Genomic DNA, 20,453 nt, shown 5'->3' with positions numbered 1-20,453 from the left:
CTTATCCAACATGCCCTCTGCAGGCTCGAGGCTGACTGTTCCCTTTACAGTGGCACTGAGGGCACTCGGTGTGGGGCTGAGACACCATGAACGGGGAGCCATGCAGCTGCATCCAAGTGAGGCTGTATGTTCAGCCAATTCACCAGGACACCTGAGGGCAGTGGGATGTGAGGAGAGAAGTAGGAGGATGACCAGCATACCAGCCACACCTGTTGGGCTGCGTGGACCTGAGGCCAAGAATCAGATTTAACCGGTATTCATGGCTTGTGTGTATGGATTTGGAGATGACTTTAAAATTGATTCTGATTATCAGGATTAACACAGTCATCTCAACTCTCCCTTTTTCTATATGAACTGTAATCTTTATCTGACAATGACATTTCAACAGAAAACTGAAAATCTATTTCTTTTTACCTGCCAGAAAAAAAAAAACCACCAAGAACAACAACAAAAAACAGACTTATTTTAACTTTCCTTTCCGTTTCTTTTTTTTTTCCTTTCTTTTTTTTTCTCCTTTTTCTCTTCATCTGGAAGAATCACCATCTGTAATAAATATTTTTTCCATCATTGAACATAATATTATTTCAAATAAGAGACAATTTTTCATAATTTACTTGACCTATTGTTTTATGCAAACTCTAGTTCTAATGGTCAGGGTAACATACTAATTCAGTACAATACTAACCCATGCATTGACCTGATTTGAAAAGAATCTGATCCAGCATATGTTTTTAAATTTCTAGTCTACTCTTACTTAAAGCAATGTAAGCCTACACGGTGATAGACTTAAAGGTGTGTTCCATTCAAAGGGGAAAAGAAGAAACGCAAGCTCCTGAATTTTCACTATGACTATACTCTGCAAAAGGAATGGACACAGTAAGTCTTATCAAAGCAAGTACAACATAGAGACTGACATTCCAAAAAGATATTAAAGGGTTTCATATAGGTCTCCTACACAAAAAGTCTAGGATTGTTGCAGTTTGAAAATTAAAATCTCTGGCACTGTTGCTGCAAAACCAAGGACCTGACTGGCTCAGGTGATTGTTAGGATTCTACCAATCAGTATATGGGTGATATCAAAGAGAAAGGAAGAGGAAGTCAACGTTTCTGAACCAGAAGATCTCCATTGCTTGTCTTGTCTGGAAAATACCAAAGCCAGTCAGTGAGATGGGAAACTCTGGGACAAGCTATCTGCATTTCAGTAAACTAAAGAATTAACGTTGTCATTATGGAGAGGGTTGTACAGAAATTACACTGATTTTTGCCTGGATTTAAGGAAAAATAATTAGATCTGAAATTATTTTACTTGCCCCTCTGCCCTCATTCTCTCTCTCTCTCTCTCTCTCTCTGTCAACTGATGGTAACAACACAGTCAGCAAAATGTCCTGTCATTTTTCAGGAATTGTGGAAATGTGGTACAACAATTTTTTATTTTTGTTTCCCACAATCAGAAGTAAATTCATGGCTCTGGGAAAGGATTTATCTTTTTTTTTTTTTTTTTTTTTCCAGATCAGGATCCCCAGATATATTCACCAGATATATTCATTCATTATATACATCTAACTTGCAACGAGGCCACTCTCTTGCTGAAAACAATAGAACCATTTGTGAAAAATAAAGAAAAGTTTGAGCCAGACCTTGATCCTACACAAACCGCAGACTGTGTAGTTCCTGGGGGAATCAGCGAACAGTGGGCAGAATGTGGATCTAACAAGTATCAGAATTGTCTGGGTCAGATTTGGGGCCACTTGTATTAACGTAATATTTTAGGATATTTTTCCTCACAATTTATCTTCTTCTGGGAAAATAAGTAAGTCTTTTGCCTCTTGAATTACCATAACCTGAAATTACATGCTGAATGTGACCTGGAAAACTAGTGCTACAAACAATCATTATGGAAAAAGAAATGGGCTTAATAAGACAGATGGGTATAAGTTTAGCAATAACACCACCACCTGCAAATAGGCATGCAACAGACATGTCAATTAAGACTTAGGATTTAAGCTCAGTGAACAAAATTAGTTGTGGCTGCTCTGAGGAAGACATTTTCTTCATGTATTTTCTTCATCATTCTGTATTTTGAAATTAGATAGACCATAATTTGAAGTATCCAATTAACTAACAAAATCCATCTAAGGACAGAGACCAACTTCCTACTAGTTCCCAGAATGTTTTTGATTCTCACTACTAAATTACTTCAGTTCAACAGCATTTCTTTAAGATGTTTGCGCATATCTTCCATGTGCAGACATTGTAATTTCATCTTTAAAACTGTTTAATCTAAAACAGGGCAATTACTCACTCTATACAAATCCACACCAGAGTTCTAAACAATTATTCCAGGTTAGCTTCTTGGAATTAAGTTCCGCACCTAAGCCTGATGATTTTTTTTTTTTTAAACATGCATAAGTGATTTATGTGTATGGGGTATGTTTTAAAGGTATGTAAGCCTTTGAAAACTTTTGTAAATGTTTAGATAGATGTTAGATATCAAATGCTTAGATACATATCATCACATTGCCTTGGGCATCCATCAAGTTCAAAAATTATTGAACCGTTTGTTTTGTCCAAGTCACAAAATGAAATCTGTCATAAAATGCCCTGTAGTAATTATACTTGTGATTATAAGATCTGATTCTTTCTAATTTTGCTTGCTGCAATTCCCATTTCATTTTCACAGTTCAAAGTATTTCTCAGTGGATTTTAAATAAATAAATTCAGTCGTATCACATTATTTTCTACTTCCTGTAAAACAGCAGTAAAAATAGGCATCCAGCATATTTTAATTGTCATTGTACTTTCTCAATTTGTTTAAGTACATTCAGAGAAATGCTTGTGAGAATGTGATGGATCCAGAGGGAGCTCAACTCATCACTTAATTTTCTTTGTTCACCCTGAGAAAAAAAAAAAAAAAAAAAAAAAGGAACATTACTTTTTTAGTCTGGAAAAAGAACGTTGATTTTTCAGCAGAAACAATGCATATGAACCTTATTGACATGATGTTAATACTTCAGAAATAAGTCTATAATATTTGTGCAGAAATGGTAATGCAGTGTTTGACTAAACTGAGAGAAATCTTAGTGTCTTTCAAAATGACATTCTTTATCTCTGAAGATGCCAAATGAGCTTTGGGATCCTTGAATAATAGCAAAGAGTGGAGGTTGGGAAAGAAAACATTTTACAGAGCTATTCTTACCTTGAGAAGTGATTATAGTATTTCTTGTGCCTAGCATGGGATCCAAACCAAACAAATCTGGAAAACCAAACTGAAATATATACGTATATTTTTTTCTTCTCTTCCTTTGTCTATCACATTTCCTTCCTCCAATAATCCCAGGAATAATTTTCCCATTCTTTAAGGGCTTCAAAGTAAAAACACTTTACTGCCATTGAAAATTGCTCATATAAAATCTCTTCCCTGACTACTCCTGTGCTATATTCCTACTTAAATTCCTAGCTCAGCAAACACGTCCATGGTCTGCCAGAGATGCAAGAGAAATATTAAATCGCACAAGACACACTACAGATAAATCAAATACGTTTGTCCCAGTGCCTTTAAGGCTTAAAAGACCTGTCAGGCGTGGGCATATCTGTGTGCTTAATTGCTTTCTGAAGTCAGAGTCTAAGACAGATAAATATACATATAAAGAAGAGTAATTCCAAATAGCTTCTGCATCATAACATGTAGAACTGCAACCTATAATTCAGGCTCTTCCACCAGACACTTGCAATCTCTCTTTGTGTAAAGTTTTCTTGCCCATTTTCAAAGAGTGAAGTTACCCGTGTTCATTCAGAACTTTCTCCTATTCATCTGAACCATTTCTAGAGCATGGCATGTTACACAGCTAGTTCTCCTGGCTGCACCAGCTGTCTTTTCCATCTCTGTGGATGAGCTAATATTGTTTACTGTTACATGTCATTCTGTAAAATTTTATTTGATTAAGTGTTTTCTGGTGTAAAATGTGCTACAGTAAAATAAAAAGGAAAGTTTTAAACATTACAAATTCTCTGTTTTCTAGGTGAATTTTAATATGTGCTCTGTGGTTTGGGCAAAAGTTCTCAATCCAATGGAATAAACAAAGATTTATTGGGACAAAGAATGATTTGGATGTGCAAGTACGGACTATAAAGTAGATAGAGAAAAAAACATGAGCTGGACAAATTCTTTAGAACTTTGTGAAACCTTTCTCCTGTACTGCCTTTACTGTGACCAATAATACACTAAATAAGGGTGAATTTTTAATTGTATAAAGACATTTTACCATTAAAACGTTACATTGCTTACTTTGCTTTTTAACAAGGAACATCACTTAACTAAACTTGTAGTTCTGATAATGATTATGTTCTTTATGTGCACCAATATGCTTTTCTCGGAAATCTCCTGGTTATAACAAAATTAGCAACATTCCAGAGTGGTTTAAAGTCGTTTACTGAGGCATGCGATGTCCCCACATTTTGGCAGAAATTCATGCTTAAGAGCTAAGTTCTAGTACAGAAATTAAACAGATCACTTTTACAATACTAGAACTAGGCACATTTTCAGTTCTTTTCACACTGACCTTATTTTTTCCTTCTGGTTTATTGGCCATGACTACTCCTCCCTGAATTTTCAAACACAAGAAAAAATGTTAAATGAGAAATATTTAAAAAATAAAAACTACTACAGGAATAAGATCTTCTACATGTAGCAGCTTAATACTGTAGCTGAATGCACATAATCCTCATGCTGCTTACCTGTCCAGTAAAACTCCCTTGAAGGACAATTCTACCCAGCCAGCCTGAACTCATTAGTAAAATATAAGAGCAATAGAAATATCATAGCTTTTTTTTTTTTCCTCTTTTTTTTTTTAATATAAGGAAAATATCAAATAAACTATAATAGAAGAAAAAGAAAACAACTAAATACTGAAATACTGGCAGATAGAAAAGCAATCTGAAAGCCTTTAAATTTAACTTCCCCTGACAATCTGTCTTGACATCCATTGTGAAGATGGAGGAGACCTGTAAAGAGAGGAAATCTGCTGTCAAAACTAATGCCCCAGGAATCAAAGACTGAAAGCAGACAAGGAAGGCTGGATGAAAAGTCTTTGAAATATCTGGAGATTTCCTTGAGTGTAGGAAGCCTGGCCTTAAAATAAACAGCTGTTTTATGAGTATGAGCAATGTGTGTAGCTTGCTATAGTGATTTCTCTATAAACAGATTTTTATGAATATTCAGGTTGCTCATGTAACAGAAATTATCTTAGCAATATGAAGATGCTGAAACAGGAAATTCTTGTCTTTCCTCACTTTATCACTTTAAAAGGAGCATAAGAATCTCTTTACAAGACATCTTTTAAGATGTCTTCTTGACATCTTGAACATCCTTGCCTTCTTGAACATCCTTTTTCAGTGTTGGGGAGGGCTAAAACAGTGTTTTAACAATTTTGCATAACCAGATGATCTTGAAGGTCTTTTCCAGCCTTAATGATTCCATGATTCTATGATAATAGTGTCATACAGAAAATAGTACCGTGCAAAATCTTTAATCATGCTATTATTTGTGTGATAGAAATAGGAATTCTGTATTTCTAAACTTTCTGAAGAACCCAGTAGAACGGGGAAAGTCGTCTCCATACACAGGTTATAGTCAGAATACACCTTAGCGTTTCTTTGCATCTGGAACTGTGGATTTCAATATTGGTTTATTCCTAGGCCTTATGTCTTCACCATACTTTAGGCTAATTTGATTAATCCAAAATAAACTAAACTGAGGAATAAAAAGACTGAATGGTTACATTGCCTTCCAATAAAAATAGTCATTTTTCAGTTGCCAGATAATTAGCAATCCTATTGTATCAAGCCTTATATTATAGAAAGATATTCTTCTTTAAAAGAAATTAGTCATTAAATGTACCACCTGGTCCCAGCACATGCAAAATGAGATCTTAAAGAAGGTTCCTAAACATGATAGCAATGAGTTTTTGAAAAAAAAAAAAAAAAAAAAAACAAAAAACAGAGAAGGTTAGGAGAGAGGGCAGCCTGGCTGGTTTTGGAGAAGACTTGATCAGTGTTGAGAAAAAAAATAAAATGAAATAGTTGTTTAAAATAACAGGGGTCACTCTAGAGATCCCTTCTACTTGAGTGTATTGACAAGAATAACTATAGTATCAATATACATTTTTAAATGTATTGTTTGTTTCTGATGGGAAAATACTAGGAAGGCAGGGTGAATGAAGGGAAATTTGTTTAAATCTATCATGTGTTAAAAACAACAACAGAAAATGTACTGCAAATCCTGTTACCTTTGTTTGAGCCGTGGTTCTTCCAAGTCAATGGCAAATTTCCACTTGACTGGTCTGAGTGACTTCAGACTGGAGATCTGTGATTCCTTTTAGGGATATCCTGTTGTAAAACTGGATGAAGGGGTCCATAAGAATTTAAGCTGACCTACCAAAAGAGTGTAATAACATCATCACACTGCAAACCTCCAACTGTCTTCTCTTGTACTGATGCTGACAAGGTAATTCATGAGGCTATGCTGGAAGAATGCTAACCCTGCAAAAAAGGCACCATTTTCTTTCACTTGAGCTTCTTGATCTACCTTACTACAAGACTGGAGAAGCATGAATGCTGGAGCACAAGCTCTGGGTGGTGGAAAAGAGAAGAAAGAGAAAAGGTGAGACCTCAAAAATAATTTTCTGCAGTTGGTGTGTTTTCAGAACTGGGGTCTGAGACTATAAAAACTAAAGAATGGAAAGGATCAAATCTTATCGAAGAATATGTATAATTATGTGTATATATATATATATATGTATATTTTAACCATCATTAATAACAAGTGGATATGTACAGGCTAGATGACAGATTATACACAAAAATAATTGCTTTGGTACCTTACAATATTTACAAGTAACAGTTAAATTTCATTTCCAGTTGATTTGTACTGATGAACTGTCACAAGAAGAGGTAAGGATATGGTGGTGGGTCTCTGATTTCCAAAATGAAATGTCAGGATTTTTAACACAGTGAAAATTATTATTAATTAGAAAAACAGTGAGAAAGTGTAAGATGTTAAGCATTTACTTGCAGAAATCTGATGCCCACTTCAGAACAGAATAAGATTTATCCCCAATTTATTTAAACCCAATAGGTTTTAAAAATGTGCTCTGAGCACCACATCCTTACAGTCACCCTGTCTGGTCGTGGGGGAGAAGCTCTCCTGCTATGTGGGCGCAGATCTGGGGACCAGGAACATGGTCTTGCCCCACTCCTCTACCAAATGTTTTGGCATGGGCTTGGGGAACTGCATCTGCTCATTGCCCGGCCTAACCCAGACTCCTGCTTGGGTTGTGCACACACACAGCTTTTGCTTTGGAAAACATGGTTCAGATGAGGAAGAACAGGAGAATGTGCACATCTACTTTTTTTTTTCTTCTTCTTCCAAAACAGGAAGGTAAGGGCTGACATCTAGGAAGTCTCTCAAGGCATGCCTCCATACAACTCAGTTTGAATGATGTGCCTTATGTCCCCTCTGTGCCCTGACTTCCCTCCTCTGATGCTAAGGACTTTGTGATTAATCATCAGGAGAGGTTGCTCATACTCTGAACATCTTTTAACAAATCATAAAGTAGAGATAGATAAGTCTCAAGTTCAGGAAAAGCTATTTAATTCTTATTAACCCTTAGGTTATTTTCTTTAAAGTCACCTCACTGAAAATTTTCAGTAACAAATTATTAAATTTTATACCTCAGAATTTGAGTATATAATTTCAGACACATATTATACCAAAAGTTACTCAAAGTAAACAGCCAATGAATAGTTTGACTAAGTTTTCATATCTCTTCCATCAAATATAACATTTTTTGGAGGCTTTTCTCTTCCACATCACATATTTAAAATCTGGAGGTAGCCTATAACATCCATTAAGGGTAAGCCATGGTCCTTGAAACTAATAAAGGAAAGTGCAGTGAATCATAACTCTGAAGTTGTTACATTTAACAAATGAAAATCAATTATTTTAGAAATATCAGATGTCACATAACATTTGTTTCAATATATTAATTTTGATTAAACTTCACTGACGTAGATCATTTTCATGATTTTTCCCCTCTAGGCAAAGTACTGTCATTTTACTCATTTGGAGACAGACTCTTTTGAATTAATTTTAAGACAGTTTAAAAAATATGCTCTCAAGAAAATGGTATGAAAGAGTGTGAGATAAAAAGGGATGTAATGTAATTGTGTTACTGTAAAGCCTTATTTTGAGCATCCAGTACTAGATTTACTAAGGAATTCAAATCAGTTTGTCTTTTAGCTTGTATATCAATTTTTCTTTGTGGAGAAATGAACACCAACATTCTTCCCTCCCCATACACACACTTTTCCTTCTTGCACATATAGCTCATTATGCCACTGTATTATAAACACAGTAGTGAATGGTGGACTGAAAATCAGATGTGCTTTACACAGTATAGTTCCTTGAGTAGCAGCAGCCACTGAAAGTTATATTTTTAAGGGATGTAAATGACTCAAGATGCAGCTGATATTCTAAAGATTTTTCTCCCACAAAAGACCTTCCATCCTTCTATTCTGAATTCTTCGTTGATCAATTACTGTCCTAGGATCTGGTAAAAATTTGCATACAGTCAGTGACAGGGCTGGTCTTCCAGGCCATGATGTCAGTTCTCCCTCTTTATGAGTAACCAAAGAGTCAAAAGACAAGATTACATTATTTTGAAAGAACTCCTTCCACTGCTATTATTATTTTACACAATATATATATATATAAATATATATATACACATATATATTATATATCTCTCCTTTGTTGTTGTTTGTTTTTCCTATTAACGTGGACAAAATATCAGCTTTCTCTTTAAGTATGTAAAATCCTAATAACATCTCACACATGAGTGCAAGACACAAACTTTCTTCCAAGTCTGGTCAGCTTATGGCTGAAGTTTTAGCTCATGAGTGCCATTCAGCATTGCCTTCTCTGGTCTCCAAAATCAACCTAATGCCTCTGAGACACTGAGTTACCTGCACCTCCTTTACTTTCATCAGGCACTTTCAGCTTCCTGGCTTAACTACTGCTTTTGTTTTTCCAGTTGGAAGAACTATTTTTACTACGGAATAAAAATTTGCTTTCTGACATTTTCAGCTGCTGCATATCTTCACCCTTAATCTCTCATAAATTGGATATCCCTGGACTGAGGTTGAAATGCATCTAATTATTTGATCCCACAGGATCTACTGATTGAAGCTTTCCTCACTTCTCTCAGGGACATCCTGTGTTGTTGTTATTGACTGTTTAATCTCCAAAAAAAAAGACTTTGGGAAAATGTCATATAAACCTGAATTTCAGTGGCTCTTTTTTTAATCCCTTCTTTATCTCAGCTATGCCAGTTTGGCCTCATCAGCAATACCTTCCAGGAGTGTTCAGACTTCGATACCAGCAATCAATGAGGAACTCTGCCAAGCCCAGTTCCCAAGTAGAGCTTTCAAATAAAGCAACGCAACCTTCACAGAGTGGGCCACAAGGCAGCTATCAGTCACTCACCACTCTTTTCAGTAAACTGAGTATTCCCAGTAGAGCACTGCTTCTAACTTCATTTTTCCTGTTCATTCTCCTGCCAAATGAGGACCTATTCTAAACTTCCCCAGGGTTCTGGGAAAAGGAAGTGGCCAGCTGCCTGCTGGAAAGGGCTGAATCAGGGAATTCTCCAAGGGACAGTGGAAGATCACATGCATCCAGTAGAGCAAGCATATTTAGTGCCAAAGTGAGTAATCTCTGAAGATCTGTATACTGGGTACTGGAGTGCACATGATTCATAGGCTTTAATTCCCATGCACTAGAAACATCTTGTGGCTGTATTCTTTTCCAAGGAGAAACCACTGAAGTTAAGTATTGCCATATTTATTTGCAATGCTGATATGTTACTGTCCCATGTTAGACCTGTTTCCATCTAAGAAAACAAAAAGCATTTGTGTTTATAAATTTAATTTCTAAGCAGAAGTACAAAGAACATGGCTGTTTATATGAAAAGAGCATGGTATGCTACCTTCCCAGCAGCACTCTGTGAACAAGATAAGACTAGATTAAAAACATCTTATTTCAGCCAGGCGAACCTCCACCTAAGTCATCAGAATTACAGTGAAATTAAATTATAATATTTGCTAAAGTTAAAAGCAAATATACACACGCCTTACAATCTATTGCTGGACTACAAATGCGTAACATTTTCTCCAGCAGATGTAAAACACACAAGTAAAGAAAATGGAATGACTCTGTGAATAAATATCTGCAAGCGGTACTGATTAATAATTATGACTACTGTGATGTTTAAGCCTGGCTGGACCAGAAATGTTGCCCTATTTTCACCAGTAAATTTCTTAAAAAGCCAAAAAGAAACAAAACAAACAAACAAACAAAAACAAAACAAACATAAAACCACCACCACCAACAACAAAACCAGAAATCTTCAGTGAAGAAGGGAAACGTAATGAAGTATTCTGTCCTGGTCAGTAACATCAGAACATGGAGGCTGCAGGACTCTAGTGTCTGGCCAGGGTTGAATAGAAATGCCCTGAAATTCTCAATGACTGTAATGCTATGATACATATAATTTTTTTTTTTTTTTACTTTTAAAAAAAATGGACCATTCAAACTATAAGTTTCTTTTTCTACTAGTGCTATTAACTGCATAAATTGTTCATGAAATCTATTATTATCATTGCTTTGCATACATATTACAAACAATCAAAACCTCTCAAATAATATCACAGTTTTATCACAGTCATTTATGATACAGATTATGGTCACAGAGGTGAAAAAGTCCATATACATTTAATACTTCCTCTGTCACTTCTTCCTCTGCAGCTACAAAAGACATTGAAACAGAATATGTGGTTTTCTGTTATTTCATATATTCTTCGCTGAAAATAATGGCAATTTCATAAGAAGTGGTATAAAAGGAAAGAGGAATACCTAATATTAAGACAGGGAGAATGTTGCTTAATGTTTATGAGCTATTTAACATTGGTCTCAGTAATACACTACTATTATTTTTAGGTAAAAATGACACTAAGTAATTTAATGAACATTATATTTTCTATGAAAATTGTCTTAATCTAATAATGTGAAAAATACACCATGATGTCTGCACTTAGTAGTTTAGTGTTTTCACACATATTATATGCTTGGAAGGTTTTAATTATGACTCAGAAATGGACCTTGCAGTAATAAAATTTTATTCTTCTGAATGGGAAATTGTTCTTTTCTCTCCACCCTTTTCATTCATACTTTTTTTTTTTCTTCTCTCTCTTTTTTTTTTTTTTTTTAATTCTCATGACCCAAATGGTAATTGACAGAAACTTTCCATATCTCTGAAACAAATTACTTCAAATATGATTTAAATGGCTTAAGAAGTCCCAGGCTACTCCCTTCTGCCATTCAGGCTTATCACTGTATGAGTGTATTAAAGTCTGAATTAAAGACTTACCAGCTTGAATTAATAGCTCTTTGTGAGATATTTGAGTTTCCCTTCTCTCTTTGTTCAACCATACACTCTGTTTTTTCTCTCAGGATAATTATTTTAGTGGATCCATTGCATATCACAATGGCAGGGTATTTTATACATTATTCAATGCAATTATCTTCCTAATGAAGATAATGAAGATCTTCCTAATGAAGATAATGAAGAATAAGGTTTTAACCTTAAGAGAAGCGGAATAAGAAAATCATAGAATAATAGAATTGTTTGGGTTGGAAGGGACTTAAATAATATTTAAGTCCAACCCTCCTGCCATGTGCAGGGACACCTCCCACCAGACCAGACTGCTCAAAGCCCCACCCAACCTGGCCTTGTACACTTCCAGGGATAGGCCATCCACAACTTCTCTGGGCAACCTGTTCCAGTGCCTCACCACTCTCATAGTAGAGAATTTCTTGCTAACATCTAATCTAAATCTACCTTTTCTTAGTTTAGAAACATTACTTCTTGTCCTATCACTACACTCACTGACAAAGAGGCCCTCCCCAGCCTTCCTGTAGGTCACCTTTAGAAACTGGAAGGCCCCTATAAGGTCTCCCTAGAGCCTTCTCTTCTCCAGGCTGAACAGCCCCACCTCCCTCAGCCTGTCTTCATAGAAGAGAAGACTGACACTTTTCTCTTGGCTTTTTATATTAGAATATTACATAAAGAGAAACCTAGGTTAGGTTATTAACAGCCAAGTCCTGGAAAGATCAATACTTAATAACTCTGAAAATAAGCAGTCACTGAAACATAATTCTTCTCCATAAAAACATAATCTTTGCCACTGGATGTATGTTTTTTTTGTGTATAAACAGAAAACTTTCAGCAATGATCTCGTTGAAATTCAGAAGTTTAGTAACAAAATTCTCAGATGAGAGAACGAAAATGATTATACTTTATATATATATATATATAACCTATTTTTGGTTTTGAATAATTCATTTGATTTTCATGAATCACAACTTCCTATATCACCAATTAATACAGCTTACTTTGGAATTTTTGGAACATAAGGGCTCTTTATAACAGTCTGTTCAGTTCTGATAATCGCACACATTAAATATTATTTATTCTATGACTTCTTTATTTACCACCTTCTTATCAGAACTTCTCAGATATGTCTGTCTAGATAAAGTTATGGCAGGGAATTCATTTAAGACCTACCAGGGGACCAGCTCCTCTGGTTTCACTCAACATCTCCCAGCCATATTCCCATAAAGAGATGCTGCCTCAGTATATGAGGAAAAAGCAGCCCCCTAAGATTTTTTTCTGTTTTTTATCTGACTACTCCCAAATATTTATCAATGTCCTCATGTATTACTGATCTAGATATTTAAAAGATGAACCAACTGTTCTCTGCTCTGACCCTCTTCGCAGCTGTCCCCTACCGGGAGCTTACCCTGAATTCCTCCTGGAAGGGATGGCAGCAGCCTGTGCTCCCACTGCATCTGTACTCCACCTCTAGCCAGAATGTGAAATAGCAATAGCTGAAATCTTCTGCAATTGAAAAGTCAGCATTGAACTTCACCTACCACAAAAGTGGATACTGCTCATTTACTAGCCTGAAATTCTAATTTTTAGCTGGAGACTAGCCTGACAGATTTTTTTTATAGATAAGATTTTTATGTATTGAGTATATATATATATATTTTTTTTCCTAACTCCCCCTTATAGATGAAATTAGTTACATTCAGTCCTAGACTTCCATTAATTTCTCATTTCCTTGTGCTTGCTGTGTCATCTCCTCTCTGTGTCTGTTGTCCTCACTAGACCTGGGATTTTGTTTCTGTTCCCTGTTTGGATGAGTGATCAAGTTCTCCTGACACTCATGCTTTCAAATTCAGGTTGCATTGTCAATGTGTGCTCATTCAAGCGAGTTCAAAATTCTCTTTACATAAACATTTGTACCTATAAAATTGAGTCAGATGAATGGTCACAGGAAACAAACACAAAGGATCCATGAAGCAGATTGGAATAAACTTATTAAACAAGAAAAATAAATATTCATATAGCCAATTGTTTTTCATTGTTTGACTGGTACTTCTATACAATGAATTTATGATAAACTAAATAAAATTAGTATGCAGATTGACAGGAAGAGAAAAAAAAAAACACAAACATTGTGGATGCAAGTAAGATTTAACAATATTAAATGTCTTGTATAGTAGAAAATAGAAATTTTACTAGAAACAACATTTACCAAAGCACAGATTTCAGACAGGAGAAGAAAACATGGTCAGGTTGACAGTACTGTTGGATGCCTCAAGCATATCCTCATTTTGTATGCATTTGACTTTGCAGTTCTAAGTTCACATTTCATATGAGTCCTACACAGGTAAATATCTTAAAAAAACAACAACAACAAAATCCTTAATACAGTTTAAAGAACAGTTTCAAGGGAATGTATTTGCATTGAAGTAACACCAGCTGCTCCATTGTATAAACTAAATGTAAGCCACAGAGGATATTGCTCACAAGGCAAGAAGGATGTTGATCTGTCAGAGCGGGTCCAGAGGGGAGCCACAAGGATTATCAAGGGACTGAAGCACCTCTCCTACATAGAAAGGCTGAGAGAGCTGGGGATGAACTCATTGCAACCTTTCAGTACTTGAAGGGGACTTATAAAAAAGATGGGGAGCAGCTCTTTGCTCAATTGGATAATGACAGGACAAGGGAGAATGGTTTTAAACCAAAAGAGGGGAGATTTAGATTAGATGTTATGAGGAAATTCTTCACTCAGAGGGTCGTGAGGCACTGGAACAGGTTGCCCAGAGAAGTTGTGGGTGTCCCATCCCTGGAGGTGTTCAAGACCAGGTTAGATGAGGCCCTGAGCAACCTGATCAGGCAGGGTGGCATCCCTGCCTATGGCAGGTGGGTTGGAATCTATGAGTTCCCTTCCAACCCAAGCCATTATATGATTCTATGATAAGGGCATCTGGTTTCAAGCAACCAGGCCTATTATACAGTAGTAAAGCGTTAATTTTGACTAGATCTTGTACAGTAAGAGGCTGGCAAACACTTGGTAGTTTCAGATACCTACTAAATCTCTACTCTGAAGAGGCCTAAGAGTTTAAACTCAAAAATAAGACACTTTTGTGGAGCAAAGTTCATAGGAAGAAATATGGTTTATTCTAGCAACTGATGTAATGTAAGAATGACAAGTTTCCAGACATACAAGGCTTTTTCAGGTTTTAGACAGAAGCAGCACACTTCAAGCTTGATACATGTTAAGAACAGTTGTTCTGACTTTAATTATGATAATTTTTTTTTGCAGTACCTGAGTAGACATTTGATGATTTGTGAAGTGGTAGGTGAGTACTTACAAGACTGAGAATAAAAATGCTGTGTAAATGTGCTTAGCAGAGCAGGAGATATAGTCTCAGTGAAGCAGCCTGTAAGGACCCAAGGGAACACCTCTGGTAGCTGAGCCCAAAATGGCAATTTCATGACAAGGTAAGGTAGTGAAATGTGTACTACCTTGTCTTGAGCCACTGCTGGATTGCCTTTAGTCGACAAGGATACACACGCAGAGGTGTACCTTAAACACAGGGGAAAGACTTCCCTCCCTGTGCTAATCCTAGGAAATCAAGAGAGTTTCTCACTAGTGGTTTCTGATTTTAATAATGTGCAGGGAAATGCTCAGGGCTGAAACTGGGGTTCTGACCAGAAGTTTGCATTTATGTGTGTGACAAGTGCACTATAACCTTGAGCAGGCTGCTGCCTGGAAACCATAACATTTCTCAGTCCCAGAGAAGAGAGGGGAAAGAAATTATAAAGGAGTAGAAAAAAGGCCTTCTCAACCTTTGGCAGAGGCCTGGAGTTGTCTCCAACTAAGTGTATCAAAAAACCATGATCACCATTTAGGCCTTGGACATCTAACACCTTCTTTAAGCCATTGGACCACATTGGGACCACAACGCACTTCTTGGCTTGAATTGAGGTGCTTACATTTTAAAAGACCCACAAAATGAAGTATTAACACAATTGGATCTTTAGCCATTTTTCCTGATCAAAACTGATAATAATGGTCCAGTTTGTACACAAGAGCGCACAACAGGCTACCTGGATGGCAATCTAGTTTCTTCTGCTGGAGACAGTGCTCTTGGTCCCTCTCATGGTTATCCTACCTTTACATCTTAACAGGGAAAGACAATGACTTTTCCACAAGCTTAAATAGGCTATGTTAATTTATGGCTCCATAAAAACATCTGAATCTATGCAGCAATCAGAATCCATTTGCAAATTCAGTTAACATTTTATTTGTACCTTTCTCATGTCAATATTTATGATTTTAAAACTAGTCTGAATATTAGTACCTGTGGTATTTTGCTGCCTTCTTCATACAAGCTCTGTGATTATCAGCTTTTATTATCCTTATGTTTATATAGCACCAAAATTATGGCATGCTTGTTAAAGCCTGCTTAGACCCCCTAGAAGGTAAAAGCTTTTGTGAAGGTACTGACTTTGTATTTACTGCATCCACTTGAATCTCAATCTCATCTACCCAGCCACCATTTTAACAACTCCAACCAGTCAGACATGCCCTACCTAATACTGAAGCCAAGTTGTCCTGTTCTTTCTACATGTGGATCAAAAAAGCTGTAAGAGAACAGCCAAGCCAAGTGGCTGCTAGATGGAAAGGGCTCTGCCCTGTGGGTATAGGGCCTGGTCTCAAGGCAACAATCAATGCCAGATGGGGAGGCACCAGGGAAAGCTCTTGGTCCCCGCTGCCTGGGGTGTTTCATCAGGAAGAGAAGTCTGGCTCCTCCAGGGGGACATTGGTTCTTCCCTGGGCACTCATGCTAACCCAGTTCAATCCCACCATCAAGTCATCTGATTACCACGTCTTCATTTCTCTCTCTGCAAACAGGCTGGATTGCTTTGCCACACACCAGTGAAAGCTCTGATATGGAGTACTCACTGAATCTTAATAAACAAAGATGTCATCTTTTTACTGGCAGTGGAAGCCTCTTGAGGCCCTCCAGAGGTCCCCAGTTTTCCTGGTGAGAAGCTGGAGCTTCAAGCAGACCACTCTATGCTGTCGCCTATCAGAACTGGGATACCAAGTCATTCTCATCATTGACCGCTGTGGCATCTAACATCTGCTTTGGGATTTTTATATGATCTTTTAACTCAGATATAGCACTGTGATAAAGAGCTATCAGATAGTTGGGTCCCCAAGAGGTTTTCGATTATGTTGAATTGGCAGGAAGGAAAAGTTTTAAATATTGGTTGTTTTAAAAATAAATAAATAAATAATCTTATTACTTTTAAGTTTTGCTATGAAAAAAAAGAGACTGTAGATTTATTGAATTAAAGAATGCTCTTCTGTATCTACATCTTTCAAGAGATGTAGGTATAATGACAACATACAGAGCAATTTAGGTCATGAAATTGATGCTGGTGTTGCTAAACATCAGATGGTTTTACACTGATAATAATGTTATAATTTCAAACAAAATAATTTCACAGTCTGTGAAAGCAAGGAAGTAATATTTAGGTGAGAAGGAATAACAGATGCCCTATTGCACCAACTGCTGCGGCCAAATGACATCTGAGCATATTTAGTTTAAGAAATAACTTTGGACACATTTCAGGGATCAAAGTTTTTTTGTTATATTAAACAGAATTTGTGATTATTCTTATTCTGAAGTCTGTTAAAAACACATTAGCAGATTCTTTTCCATTCCAGTAGGCAATTGACTTATAAAATATTTGAGTGCTCAAAAACTACAGATCACATTTCCAGCATCTATAAATTGTACCATGCAGAATCATCTGAAAATATTTTGAAGGATGTAGGCAGATGGAAATCTCTTAATTGTTGGCTCACCAGCTTAAGTTTTGTGAAAATGAACATTTGCCAGACTCAATTACATGTCAGACATTACCCCTGTTTTACCGCTCAAGTGAAAGAGAGTGTTTTCAAAGAAAATTAACTAAATTTGTTACATAGATTGGGTCAAACATACAGAGTAAAATTTATTAATACTGATGAGAAGGAAACAACCATGGGGGATTTCACTTTTGACTCAAACTGTATTATGACTTTGTTCTGCTGAAGTTTTTATTACAGTTACCATACTGAAAGAGCATATGGTGGAAGACAATAGAAGTTTCTTCTCAATCTGGGACATGTCCCTTTTTATTTTCAATGGAAAAAATATCTATATATTTATGCAAATTAAGCATTTCATCATATATTGTTTTTTTGAAACATAAGAACACATTTGTGAAAGCATAATTTATTAGATATTTGAATTTATTTATTTATTTTTCAAAATACTTGGTGCAATTCTGAGAAGTAACAACCAGTGAGAATTTTATATTTAATGTCATAAACAAAATTCTGAGATTATGGAAGTTCATAGTTAAAATACTGTTTTAACTATGTTCACACAATTGCAGTTAGAGAACAGCATCTTAAATTTAATATAAACATACATTAAAGAGCTAATGGTAGACTAGTCAGCTTTTATTATGTATTGTGGAAATATATTTGTTTTGCAAATGTTTGAGAAACCAGTTCTAATATTTTGAGACACTTACTATACCTTATTTTTTTGTGTAGGTTGTTCTACTTACTGATTTTTGTTGTTGCTGTGCTCTGACCATTCATAGCTAAAATACATTTTCAAGAATAGTTTGGAGTTGATTATGCTAGGATAATATTTTAGGTGGGAAGAAAGGGAAAATTTCTGCATCTAGTCTCTTTTACATCCAGTTACACATCACTGCCCAAGGTATATGGAGATTGTTATTGATTATATAAACGTTCTAACTTTGGATTTTTATTCACTCTTTTAAGGAAGTGACTTTTAAGTCTTTTAAATATTGGTGTTCCCACTGACTCATTAGGTGCCTTTAAAGTCTTTGCTATTTTAATACATAGTTCAAAATGTTCATTGCACTCCATTTTTTACTTAAAGGTTAGGAAAAAAAAAAAAAGAGAAAAAAAAAGGAAATAGCATTGATCAAACACTCAAACAGGTCATTCCCCAAACAGTATATTTAAAGAAATAAATGTTTGTTTAGCTAGCTTGAAGTCAGTCCCCAAGTGTAGACAGAGGTTAATGGCTTTAAAAAGATGCTAGCTCTGATCATCTCCAACCATTCCCCTGACATGAGCCAGGGATCTTTACAAGAAAAGCTGTTCATCTAATCTCTGCCCAACATTGCCAGGCTCATCATGTTGTCGACAGAACAGTGGTGAAAACAGCCCTTGGAAGGGCAGCAAGGCATGTAAAAGCTAGGGTTATAGGATCCCTTGGGATAAAATTCCCATTTCTTTCCTCACCACTACAATAATGGTGGAATATTACAAGTCAGAAAACGTCCTTCAGTGAAGATGGAGGAAAGTATTTTGTAACTTATGATAGCTATCAAAAGTGAAAAGAAGTTTGATTAGTAGTTAAAGTGGACAGACACAAAAAATGAAGAGCATTCAGTAATTCAACACTAATATTTCCAAATAGACTTTTTTTTTTTTAAATACCTTTGTAGAATTGCATTTTCTCCTTCCCATTATCAAAATAAGAAACCCTCTATCTTTCATTTGGAAAATAAATTTAAAAGCAATTAAACATAACCTCAGAGAAAGGACAGAAGTCCCTTTTCTAATGTTTGTGGAATGGTTTGGTGGCAACCAAAATTTAAGTAACAGCTACATTGTAAAAGAAAACCAGAAGAACTATAATATCCCATTTGAAATAAGTCACTGAACCACAAAATTTGCTCTGAAACCATCAATGTTGATAAAGCAGTAGTAACAAAGTGGCAAGAGCAGTCCATTCAAGCAAAGAGGAAAATAAAAATCACTGTACCTGCTCTCATGTTTTCTCTTAAGATGAGGCAATTTTGGGGGTGCTCTCACAGCCCAGCCTTGGCAGAGATGTCTGGATGACAACTGCTGATCAGGGGTAACATGAGTGTGAATAATAGATGTGAATGGCATATACCAACTGACTGCAGAGTACTGTGTTCCCAGCTGATCACACTTAAGAGGAAGATGACCACCAGCTCAATTAAAGAGAAATAGGGAATAACAAAGTCTATGGAACAAAAAATGAGTTGGCTTGAAGGGAAGTGTGAAAGGAGGTATGTGCAAATAAGGGACTCACATACACAGGATAGGTGTATGTGCTGGTAACTCCATGTACTTCTTATAGAAGGGTATTCAGAAGTTTGTAAGAAGTTAGTAACTGCAAGTGCTTAGAACTGTGGTGTATCTGTTTTGTTACTGGTGGTGACATTGTGATAGAAGGTGAGAAAGGAGTGTTATAAGAGTTATAGGAGAGTAAGAAAATTCTCATGTATAGGTGAAGGAATTCAGACACAATCTTTCACTCCTAGTTATGTTTTTAATACTCAGCTATTTTAGAAAAGGGGAGGTATGAGTCCAGCTACCCAGTTTCCTCTTTGCAACAGAGCAGACATTTTATTTGAATGCAGAGGTTGCATGTGTTTGGTGGTCCTCAGCTGCAATAGGTAGAGGAACACCTTGGCAGGATCTGTCAAGCATAAGGTGCTAGAGGAACCTGTCTCCACACTGACTAATAGCTGAGGGGTTGAGAGGAGAGAAGGTTGTCTGGCTACCCTTTTTCTAACATATGTGTTAGGTCTCTGTGGAGAATACAGCTCATTCAGGAAGCTGTAGGATCACAGACTGCATATTTAAAAATTCTTTCTCCTTTGTGCAACAAAAAGTATTTTAAAATTCAAAACTTTTGAGGACCAGACAGATTTTATCTTCTCCAGAAATCCTCTGGCATACATGAATTTATTTTAAATATATGTTTTTAGAAGAACATTCTGATTTTTCCTCAAGTGTTACTTTACTTGTTAGAAACTGGATTATTGGCAGATGTTCATAAAACTGTCTATCCTTACTATTTATCTATTCTTTCTAAAGTCCTTCTTTTCACAGTAAAATAAAGA

The 20,453-nt window shown here is 36.1% G+C and overlaps 1 long non-coding RNA gene across 2 annotated transcripts; it reads right to left on the bottom strand.

Annotated features, from left to right (window-relative positions):
* Positions 1–2,765: 2,765 nt before the first annotated feature.
* LOC308192537 lies at positions 2,766–19,950 on the bottom strand. 2 transcript variants are annotated; one of them, XR_013948876.1, is made up of 4 exons: positions 19,340–19,950; positions 4,560–4,601; positions 3,197–3,266; positions 2,766–2,894 (listed from the first exon to the last, which is right to left on the bottom strand). It is a non-coding gene; the product is annotated as an uncharacterized lncRNA (long non-coding RNA). The 2 variants fall into 2 exon arrangements; XR_013948877.1 differs by lacking the exon at positions 3,197–3,266 and having other exon boundaries at positions 19,340–19,934.
* Between the last annotated feature and the right edge of the window lie 503 nt (positions 19,951–20,453).

This window comes from Anser brachyrhynchus (genome assembly GCF_964034855.1).
Source record: "Anser brachyrhynchus genome assembly, chromosome: 3".
Taxonomy (NCBI): Eukaryota; Metazoa; Chordata; class Aves; order Anseriformes; family Anatidae; genus Anser; species Anser brachyrhynchus.
This window is presented reverse-complemented; position numbering and strand designations above follow the sequence as displayed.